The 11,147-nt window shown below is 35.6% G+C and overlaps 1 protein-coding gene across 2 annotated transcripts in view; it reads right to left on the reverse strand.

The window, feature by feature from the left end:
- The window catches only part of KRCC1 (lysine rich coiled-coil 1), a 20,914-nt gene extending 9,767 nt beyond the window's left edge, over positions 1 to 11,147 (reverse strand). For both annotated transcript variants that reach the window (XM_011375264.1, XM_011375263.1), the window contains exon 1: positions 10,888 to 11,147. The gene's annotated coding sequence lies outside the window, so the exon portion shown is untranslated. The remainder of the gene's footprint in view (positions 1 to 10,887) is intronic.

The raw sequence follows: 11,147 nt of genomic DNA on the forward strand, positions 1-11,147 counted from the left end.
AGGTTCTACAGGATATCTTCAAACTAAGCTTAATTGTTAGTACCAGAGTATAGATTAAGAGATTTACTTAAATATATTATGTTCAAGAACTATAAATAAGAAACATGACAGAACTTGAATATTTTAAAATATTTCTCTATTATATATAGTATCTCTAAATTATTTTTGTTTTAAAGTATATAATGTAATTATGTTTGACTCTAAAGTCAGAAATTTAAAAAGGCCTTCAGAACTTCCCTTATTCAGAATACATACAACCTGACCATGCTGATGTGACACTGATTTTTCTATTAAAGATCTTTAGTAAGAACAGGTATATACTGTCTTTTGTGACAACCAAAATTTAGTATATAGATGGAAAGTTTACTGAAGAGTAGTCATTTAGAAGCTCAAGATACCCTGAAATAGAACAATGATTTCCCTCTCCATTCGACCCTTACTACCAGATTTCCCATTTCTAAAAGTCAATGTTCTAAGCTATGTGGATGAAAAAAAAGGGGGGGTTATCTGAAAAGTAACCTCACAGGGTGGTCTGATCACAGATTCCTAATTGGGCAGGTCATTGTAAGCATGTAACTTTTAAGTAAAAGGTTTATCTTTGCCTTAAGCAAGGCTTGTCCACTGTTTCTGTGCATCCAGGTTAACACACCTTTAAAATAACCACCTTCAAGAAAGAACATAATCTTTTTAATCAACTAGTAAACCAATCCCCGCTTTGCAACCACCCCCCACCACCTCCATGTTATCTTCCTTATGTTCTCTTCTTAATTTCAAATGCATAAAACAAACTACAAAACTGTTATTTTCTGGAGCATTTGAGATCTTGCTCCCTGGCTTGTGTTGTCAGTTTGGCTCAAATAAACTCGAAAATTCTCTACTGGTTTGGACATTTCTTACATTGACAATTGACACTAAGTTACCTTTAACTCCTTCACCCACCAAGTTCTTACTTTAATTTTTAAATCTCCATTAAATAGTATCTTATTCCCAAGATTAAAATCTCATATTTCTCTCTATCAAGTTCTGACTTATGTCAATTCTAGCTTTATAATGTTTTTTCAAATCTATCCCTCTATTTTGCAATTCCCATAACACTACTTAGTTCAAGTTCTTCATGCCTTTGGGCTTTATTTATTAAACTTTATCACTATTGAGTTTTGTCTTCAAGGTACCATCGTGGGTACTTTGGGACTGGAGAGGAAAAAAAAGGAGATAAGTATTTATTGATTATTTTTATGCCAAACAAGAGATTATTCTTTCAGTCTTTTACCTCTGCAAGGTAACTAGAATTCCCCACATTTTTGAAGATTAAGACATCAGGATTCAAAGAAATTAAAATAACTTGTCCCATATGTTAATTGATCAAACTGGATCTTAAACCTTGGTTTGCCTGGACTCTTTCCATTATATATACATAGTTGTTCCACACACTGGGTATTATAAATAAGGGAACAAGACAATTCCTAATACCAAGGAATTTACAATTTTGTAAAAATGATATGCAAAGAACTACAATGCAGGACAAAAACGTGTTAAGTGCTATAAGACATAGAAAAGTACAATGTCTTTTTGCTTAGGTGTTTGGGAAAAGCTTTGTGGAGAATGAGTTTGGGCTGATCCTTAGGAGATGGGTAAAATTCAAAGAAAAAATGAGTGAAGAAGGGGTATTCTGGATGAGAGGACATTTGAAAAAACGTATCTGCTTGAGAAATAACAAGATATGCATGAAGGTAGTGAAAGACAGTGCAATAAAGGTAGAATGGGGCCAGATCATAGTAGGTCTTATTTGGGCATTTGAGTTTAATTCAAATGCCCAAATCAATAGGGGAACAAAAGAGACTCAAAATGGGGATACTGGTAAAGAGGGTGTTGCAAGCAAAAGATTACTGGGCTGAACCAGAAACATGGCAGTGAGAACAGAAGAGAAGAATTTAAGAGATATTCTATGGGTAGAATCAAAGGAATTTTTGATAGCTGGTGAGAGAGAAGGTACAAGAGTGGGGAAGCACAGATAACTAAGACTTTGATCCCAGGTAAAGTTATCTTTGTCAGAGAGAATAATGAAAAGAATAGAGTTATTGTTATTGCTGTTATTATTCCCTTCACCCACCAAGTTCTTAATCAATTTTTAAATCAATTATTGATTTTAAATTAATTATTGATTTTGAAATAAACTTGATTTTGAAATAAATTAAGATTCTATCAATATCTTTCACATCTGTCTTTTCTTTTCTTCTATTTCCCATTTCTTTATGTGTTCAATTCCTCTATGTGAAACTGGGTTTAAATGACTTGAAGGTGTTTCTATGTGCCTTGAAATTCCTTACAAATTAAGATTAGAAATTAACACAGTTGGGCGCTTGAACTAATTGTATATGTACCAAACTTCCTGAACATGGTGGGCAACAGGAACCATTAAAGAAAGAAGGCATGGTAATAACTTCTAGGTGTTGCAGAAATCCTTTCTCAGAAAATTTTGATGCTACCTCTATTTTTTTATTTTGTATATTTTCCATAGTGAATACTATTTACTTGTTTTATTACAAGATTGTAGCATTCTTTGAAGAACACAGACCATGATTATTGTGTAGTACAGTGAAATTATCATTTCCCCTGACCTGTATACTTTTCATTACCATTTTATTTAGCTTAGCTTTTTTAAGTAGGTGCCACATTATAGATTTCTACTGACCGCTGTAATTGCTAAAATCCTCTCCTATTTTGGCTATCTTCTCCCTACCGGTACTTAATGTAACTGATTACTTTTTCTAAATGCAGGACTTTATATTTCATCATGTCATGGGTTTAGGTCACCATTCCAATAAATGAGGATCTTTAAAATTCAAATCCGCTTTATCTTCTTATAGTTTGACATTTGCTACAGTTTCCACACATAGTTTTTATATGCATTCAGTCTATGCCTTCACTCATGTCACTGGTGAAAACTTTGCGTAGGACAACAAGATGACACCTATGGCATTCTACAAATAATCCACCCTTTTTCTGCTTCTAGGATTGATCTTTTCATCAGCAATCTTTGGTTCTAATCAGAAAGATATTAAGAATTTGATAGACTCTGAGTTTATTTGAAAATTAAATTCAGTGTCTTTCTGAACACTAGATGCTTCCCCACTCTACTCCTTACTTCTCTTTTTCTTATGGATCTGATTACTCAAATCTATTTGCACTACATAGAAGTCTTACTTTTCATTGATATTTGAAAGATACATGAGATGTCCTTCTAAACTATAACCATTCTTTATATAGCAATGGTTCTCAATTGCAATCATTTTGACCAAAGTATTCCATAGGCAGACTTCACTTGTCTTATTGCCAAGAGGTCTAGTGGATATACAGCCTAAAGAGACCAATCACCAAAAAAATGTATTTCAAGTTTCATGGTTAACCTTAAAAACTCACGATCTTCTTGAACTGTAGTCTTAAGACAACCATTTTAAATAAAAAGTCTTTAATTAATTTTTAAATAAAACATGCCATTTAAATTTCAAGTATGTTTTGGTACACTGCTGAATACCTCAAAAACCTCATGGAAATCTGAATATCTTCACTGTGAGAAACATTCCTCTGATCTACCAGATTTTCATAAAAGAAAATGAGACATGGCATCCTTTGTGCTTTCACTAAATCCACATTGCTTTTTAATGTTCATTAAAACTTACCCAGCATTGCTCTTATCATGTATGTAGCAGATACTGTTTAAGCACTTATAAAAAGCAACTAATTTTATCCTCCTGAGAACCCTATAGGCTAAGTATTATTATGATCCACATTTTATAGAAGAAAAAACTGAGGCAGAGAAAAGTTAAGTTAGTAAATGACAGAAGCGGTCTAGCTTCAGAGTCTGTTCTTAACTGTTAGGCTTGGTTACCTATATAACTGACCTAAAACTTCTCAGTCCACACATTCTGAAATCTACTTCTCTCTTTTGAAAATAAAAACATTTTCTAATCTCTAGGCTTTACACATTCCTCTATTAAAAAAATGAAAGTCCAGCCATAATAGGAGAAAACATTCCCATTTCATATATCAGACAAAGGATTTATATCTAAACTATATAAAGAACTCTTATGACAAATCCAATTCAAAATGAGTAAAAGATTTAAATGGACACTTCAGAAAATTTTACGTATACGTGTATATATGTGTATGTATGTGTGTGTGTGTGTGTGTGTGTGTATGTGTACACACGCACACACAGCCAAGTTGAGATACCACTACACCATCATTAGAATGACTAAAATTAAAAGGACTGAAAATACCAAGTGTTGTTAAAGATGTCAAACTAGAACTCCTCTACATGACTAATTAGAATTTAAAATGGTACAACTTTAAAAAAGTTTGACAATTTCTTTAAAAGTTAAATATCTACCACATGGCCCAGTTATTTCATTTGTATAAAAACATATGTCCGTGCAAAGACTAGTACATGAATGTCCTTGGCACGTTTATTTGTAATAGCCCCAAACAGAAACAACCCTAATGTCTATCAACTGGTGAATAAACAAAATGTGGTACCCATACAATAGAATTATTCAGAATAAAAAGGAATAAAATAGCAATGCATACAACATACATGAATCCCAAAATCATCGTGCTGAGTGAAAGACACAAGAGTATCTAATGTGTGATTCTACTTATAAACAGTTCTAGAAATGCAAAGTGATAGAAACAAATTAGTGGTTGCTGGGGATGGGGTGGAGGGAGGAATGAATTTTAAGGAGGCATGATAAGACTTTTTGGGTTGATGGAAATATTTGGCATTTTGTTTACGATGGTTTCATGGTAGTATCACCTGTCAAAAACGATTTGTAAACTTTAAATATGTCCAGTTTATTGTAAAGTATACCTTGGCAAAATGTACTAAAGGAGCTTAAAGATCTATAATGGATGTTTTGGAAAAAGAAATAATTCCACCTTGATTTTTTAAAGTGGATTTTTAAATGTTAGCTTTGTTTCTAGAAAGGTTATCCACCTAGCCAAGTCACTTATGCCAAGCTATTGCCTGCCATAACATATATCATTGCTCCTAGGAGCCAGACATAGGGACTCTATAGAGTCAGTTCTGGTATTTATTAGCTGTGCAGGCTTGGTCAAGTTTTTCAACCTCTCTGTGCCTTAGGTTCTTCATCTCTAAAATAGGTATGTAAAAAATACCTCAAAGAGTTGTTGTGAAAAGTGCTTAGAAGAGTGTATGGCACATAGTAAGAGTCATAAGAGTTCTTTATATCATTTAAATATAAATCTACATGAGTGAACTGGTTTTAGTGTTATTTAGGAGTTCATCTATTTAACTGACAGTGAAATGTTTTCCTAACTAATTACTTTAGTAACTACAGAAAGCCAAATAAAGGTAAACACGACAGGAGTGCCAGAAAGGATTATCTAATTCTTTGTATTTCGAGATAACTCACATTTCAGAGGGACTTTTTAAAATGAAAGCTGAAAGCTGGACTTGATCCTTGCTGTCTTTTCTGATTGCTTTGATTTTGAACCAACTCTGAGGATTTCAGTTTATGTCCTGTTTTAATGTGTGCTAGATATACTTTAATAAGAAGAGTATGGACTATCAAACAGAAACAAAGAGGGATTCTAGGTATTTTATTAATTATTTATAGGCTAGCATTAGGTACCAAGCAAGAAATAGTTTTTCTTGACTGAAACTCATCTGGAGTATTTTTTAGATATACCTTTTAAGATTTTGGGTGAAAAAAATGTAGCAAAATTCTGAAAACTTGATGTTCCTATTTGAACTGCACCTATACCACAAGCCTAGTTATAGATGAACACCCACAAGGCCATTTACTTGCTCACTGACTTACAGGAATGACATCATAGTAGAAAGAGAAAGAATACGGAATCTTTTATTTTGGAGAAATGAAACTATTCAGGTTGTTATTCAACAGCTGTGCAAAGCTTGGCCTTTTTTACTTCAGTAAATATATGAAAGTTAAAAACACTGCACATAAACTACTGTGTTAAATATGAAACACATAATATGAATTACTTATAATTCAAAACTATCTAAAAAGAGCTTCATATCTTAATAAAATACTAAGAACCACTCTACTTTTCCTAATTCTAGACCTGTCAGAGAATTTGTTCCAATCCAACAACCCATTTAGAAATCTCAAAACCTGAACCTTTGCGTTGCATGAACTGTTTTTTTTTAATTTATTTTAATTAGTTTCAAGTATACAGTACATTGGTTAGACATTTATATAGTTTGTAAAATGATCCCCCAATTGCTCCCTCCCTCCCTTGACCCTGCACCTAGCCAATGTATTCATGCTAACTGCATTCTGTGCCGTGCTCCCATTCCGTGACCATCTATCAATTTCTGATTTGTACTTCTTTAACCCTTCACCCCATTCTTCCAGCTCCCAAACCCCCTTCCCCTCTGTCATCAAATTGTCCACCATATTTGTGAGTCTATTTTTGATTAGTTTGTTTTGTTCCTTAGATTCCATATATTTCAATAAGTATCAGATTTGATGAATAAATCTACTGAATTTGAGTGAAAAATTTAATAAAAATTTTCAAGCCCCATAGCACATTATGTGTTGTGACATGGCATTTGAATATAATACAGCATAAAGCTTTTTTATGTTTATTTTTAAAAATGTTTTAAATTTTTTAAAAATGTTTATTAGAAAATGTTTATTGATTAAGTATTTTTAATTTTTAAAGAAAAAAATTTTGAGCAAAATTAGGATGTTAATTTGGTCAGTATTAGGTATAACTAGCTCAATTCTTCCTCGTTAATCAAATAATTGACATGGTCTTATATTTTTAAATCTAATTCACTAAGAAGCATTAGAAAATGTTTTACAGCTTTCCATTACTGGTATCTTTTATACTCTCAGCAATGTAATGTAGCATTCTCTGTATTTTGTTAAAGCTACAAAAAGTATTCTATGTTTTCTGATGCAATATTAATAGTATTTTTAAAAATGTCAAATTCTAATCGCTTGTTGCTAACATTTAGAAATGCTATTTTGTATATTGACCTTGTATTTTGTGCCTTTGCTAAATTCACTTATTATTCTAGTAGCCTTTTCCTAGATTCTTTGAGGTTTTATATACAGATGATCTTATCATCTACAAATAGAGTGTTATTTTTTCTTCCCTAATCTGTTTTTCTTTTTCTTGCCTGACTGTATGGCAAGGACCTCCAGTACAATGCTGAACAGAAGTAGTAAGAGTGTACATCCTTCCCTTGTTCCTGCTCTTGAGTTTTACAATCTTATAATACCATAATAATCTCAGGAAAGACTAAGCAGAGCAGGGCACTAATTTTAGGACTAGATAGCTGATTCTGTTATCTTTGCCAAAACATGTTCTTTTATTCCTTTTTACTTGAAGGTCAAATGCCATTTAAAGAGTTGTTAGAGATCTTCTTAATTGTGTTAGAAACGAAGCCCAATACCTGTCAGCATCATGAATACTCTTAGCTATATTAGTTATTAAGCTTGCCTTTTCAGGAAGTGAGATAAGCATCTGACCTATGAGTTTCCCAAGCTCTAGCTATTTCATACTAATACAATAATCACAAAAATAACTAAAGGCTTACTATGGCATATTTGCAATGACAAAATACAAAGGATTTAACGAAATCATTAATCAGGAGTACTTGCTACACCTTTAATATAAAATTTATGTTTTTCACTGTCTTTGAACATCAATATTGCTAAGTATTCTATGGCTAGCTAGCTCAAGAATCATGCTTGTTAAATTGATTTTACTTGAATCCAAGGCAGATATCTTGCATAGAATGCCATCCAATGCATGGTACTCCTTTCAAAGGGTAGTAAATGTGAATGGGTCTCTAAGAAGGGGGAGTAAATGTGAATGGGTCTCTAAGAAAGGGTAGTAAATGTGAATGGGTCTCTAAGTATCTCTTTTTAAAAAAATAAGATACTAGTTAAATAACAAGCAACAGTTTTTTTTTCTCTTCTTATGTACTTTAAAAATTAAATTTATTGGGGTAACATTGGTTAATAAAATTATATAGGTTTCAAGTGTACAATTCAATAATACATCATCTGTATATTGTTCACCACTTTGTTTATGTACTCTTAATTGGCAATTATTTAAGACATAAATATCTAAACTAAAAATATACTGAGTCTTACTAGTGTTTTAAATAGTATATCGAATATTAACCATTTGTTAAGTAACTGTTAACTGAACAGTTACTGAAGGATACTTACCTGAAATAAAGTTATAAGAGGTAATTTTTTAGGTACTAAATTATATTGTTTTTCAAATCCTAGTGAACAGTCTTAATCTTAACAGATTTCATTACTCTGTCATCCTGTGGCCATTACAGATCAAAGTTTCATGTGTTATGAACTGCCATTCTAGTACACAGTCAAGCTGTGAAATGATTATCAATATGGAACTGTAGATCAGTTGTAAAGTTGTAAAGCTGTCAAGGACCTGAGTTTAGTTAGTGCAGAGTTCCTCAACCTTAACACTACTGATGTTTTGGGTAGGAGAATCCTTTGTTGTGTGTGTTGGGGGCTGCCCTGTGCATATTAGGATGTTTGCAGCATTTCTGGCCTATACCAGACAGATGCCAGTAACGCCTGCTTTCTCCATGCCGTTCCTTGCCCAGTGGTTAAAACCAAAAATGTATCTAGACATTGCCAAATGTATTCTGGGTGGGGTCAAGGGGCAAATTTACCCCTGGTTGAAAACCATGCAATTGGGCTAATCCAATTTTTCCTCCCCACAGATGACAAAACTCAAAGAAGAAATGTTTTGGACTTTGAAAGGTTGAAAGAAAAGTGTGGGACTTACTCGAGGTCATACATTGGAGAAACTAGCACTAGATCCTATTTCTAGTCAAGAGTCCTATTCTAGAATTCTCGTTATACTACTCAGACATGGTATAGAAAGGTTATTGCTAGTATTGCGTGAACTGACATTGTTAAGTCTTTAGTGATTTTGTACATATTCAGTCATCATAAAAAAATACAAAAAGAAAATGCCAAGTCAGGCAAAAAACTGTTTTCCATGAGAAACTGTTTCTAAATCTTCCTATGATCTAGCTATGGGAACCAAACTAAATTGTGGACTTGCCACCTATAAACTGCTCAGTCTTACTTGGTGAGAGGCAGGATGTTTGGTATGAAAACAAAAAGCCTAGACTTTATTTTTGTATCAGAACAATGATATTAACCCAGGCTGATTGAAGACATTAAGTCTAGTCTTACAAATTGCCCAAAGATACTTAATGGAACATCATTTGGTTGTAATGAATTTCTGACTTCCATTTTTAGTGAATGAAATTTACATTTCACACACACACAAACACAAAATCGTGGAAGGTGAAAACGAAATTATTTTATGAGGTAATATTTATTAGTGTCCCTCCAGGAGAAAGAAATTTTAATTATTCTACAATATTTAGGCATCCATCTTTCACTCTGGAGACAAAATGCAACTTAAGGCAATACAGCAAATGCTAAGGATTAATTATTAAATATGGCTAAATGTTTTACTGAAATAATGTGCCGTGGGATCAAGCTCCATCTAAAAACATTTCCACTGCCTTACAGCCTTATCTCACTTTGGAATAAGCATGCTGTTTGCAGGTAGTCTTGTAACTTAAACATCTCTTAAGACTGAGATGATCAAGAAATAGCTTTCATTTTAAGGGAAATGTGTTGGTGAGAACTTTAAATACATTTTTGGCAAGATCACTCCTTCTAAACCCCTGAACAAATAGACTTGACCAAATTCTAATCATGGCCTCTAGGAGCCTAAGGAGGAATCCACCCACCCCTCTTTGAGCTCTGTTAGGAAAAGCTCAGGGTTATCAAAAGAAATTTACTGTTTCAGCCAACACCTGATGACAGGCTCCTGATCTCTCTCTTTTTAAGAATACTTAACTAAAAACGGCTTTCAATTGTAAATCTTTCCTCTGACCCTTGAAGACGAATGTGTATCTCCTACAACTCAGAGGTGTCTTGAGGACCTGAGTCATTTCTTTGAAATGCAATCATCAGGAAGGATGGGCCTCAGCCTCCTAGTCACTGTGGCAGGGCGGAATCCTAATTTTCCTAAACACCCGCAAGTAGACTCCACTAACTAACTGCATTCGCACTGACCAACCCTTTGTAATCTTTCACTTCTCTGCCTGTACTGAACCCCACGTCTCTTTCATTCCTCATTTTCCCGTTAGAACGCCCAGTCACCTCTGAGCAAACTGAATGGAGCTCAGCTCTTTGGCTTGCTGTCAGTAGTTACTGAATAAAATGTTTTCCCGGCTCTAATGTCCGGCTGTTATTTTGACTTCGGTAGATACATATTAAAAGTCAGACCAGTATCAAGGTAGGCCTGTAAATCTTAGAAGCTTGTTTTGCAGGGTGTTATCCTCGAAAAGCGAAGGAAAACTCTCGAAAGTGATCTCTCAAAAACCTCACCCCCTCTTTCCTTCCCCCAGGGTCCCTGCAACTTTATTCTCTCATGCTACTTTCTACTCTACCCAAATTCCTAACTCTATTTCTCCCTGATTATCCTATCTACTTTCCAGGATGTCAAATTTCACCCAGCGGAGGTTTGCGCCCTTCCACTTCTCGGGCCTTTTATCGCCATCTCTGTGCCCAGTCTTCGGGTTTCCTCACCAATGCTCCTTCCTGTTCCCTGACATCTACCTGGCCGCCTCTCTTTCCCACTCACATCTCCACACTCCACTTGGGGTCCTGGCGCCCCTGTCCGCGGGCGGCAGGGGGCGAAGGGAACGAGGGACTCGGGCCCCAACCGAGTCGGCCATTTCGTACATTCGGGGCGCGCCCAGCTGGGCCTCGGCGCTGAGGGGCTGAAGACGGGGCTGCCCCCGCCGCCGGGGCGGGAACTCACCTTCTCTGAGGCAGGGGCGGCCGTCTACAACTACTGTCCCCCACCCCGCCAAGGCCGCCGGCCGGCGGACAGGCCGAGGTGGAGGTGGCGGAGAGGCAGAGACAACCGCTGCCGCCAACACCGCCTCCGCCGCCAAGCAGGCGGGGTGTTGTGGGGGAGGAGGCGGAGACCGAGAGTCCAGAAGGGAAGTTACCACCACCACCCGAGGTTGACGGGACAGCGCCGGCGCCATGGCGGCGAGGCGCGCTACTGCGCCTGCG

The sequence above is a fragment of the Pteropus vampyrus genome, unplaced genomic scaffold, assembly GCF_000151845.1.
Source record: "Pteropus vampyrus isolate Shadow unplaced genomic scaffold, Pvam_2.0 Scaffold269, whole genome shotgun sequence".
Taxonomy (NCBI): domain Eukaryota; kingdom Metazoa; phylum Chordata; class Mammalia; order Chiroptera; family Pteropodidae; genus Pteropus; species Pteropus vampyrus.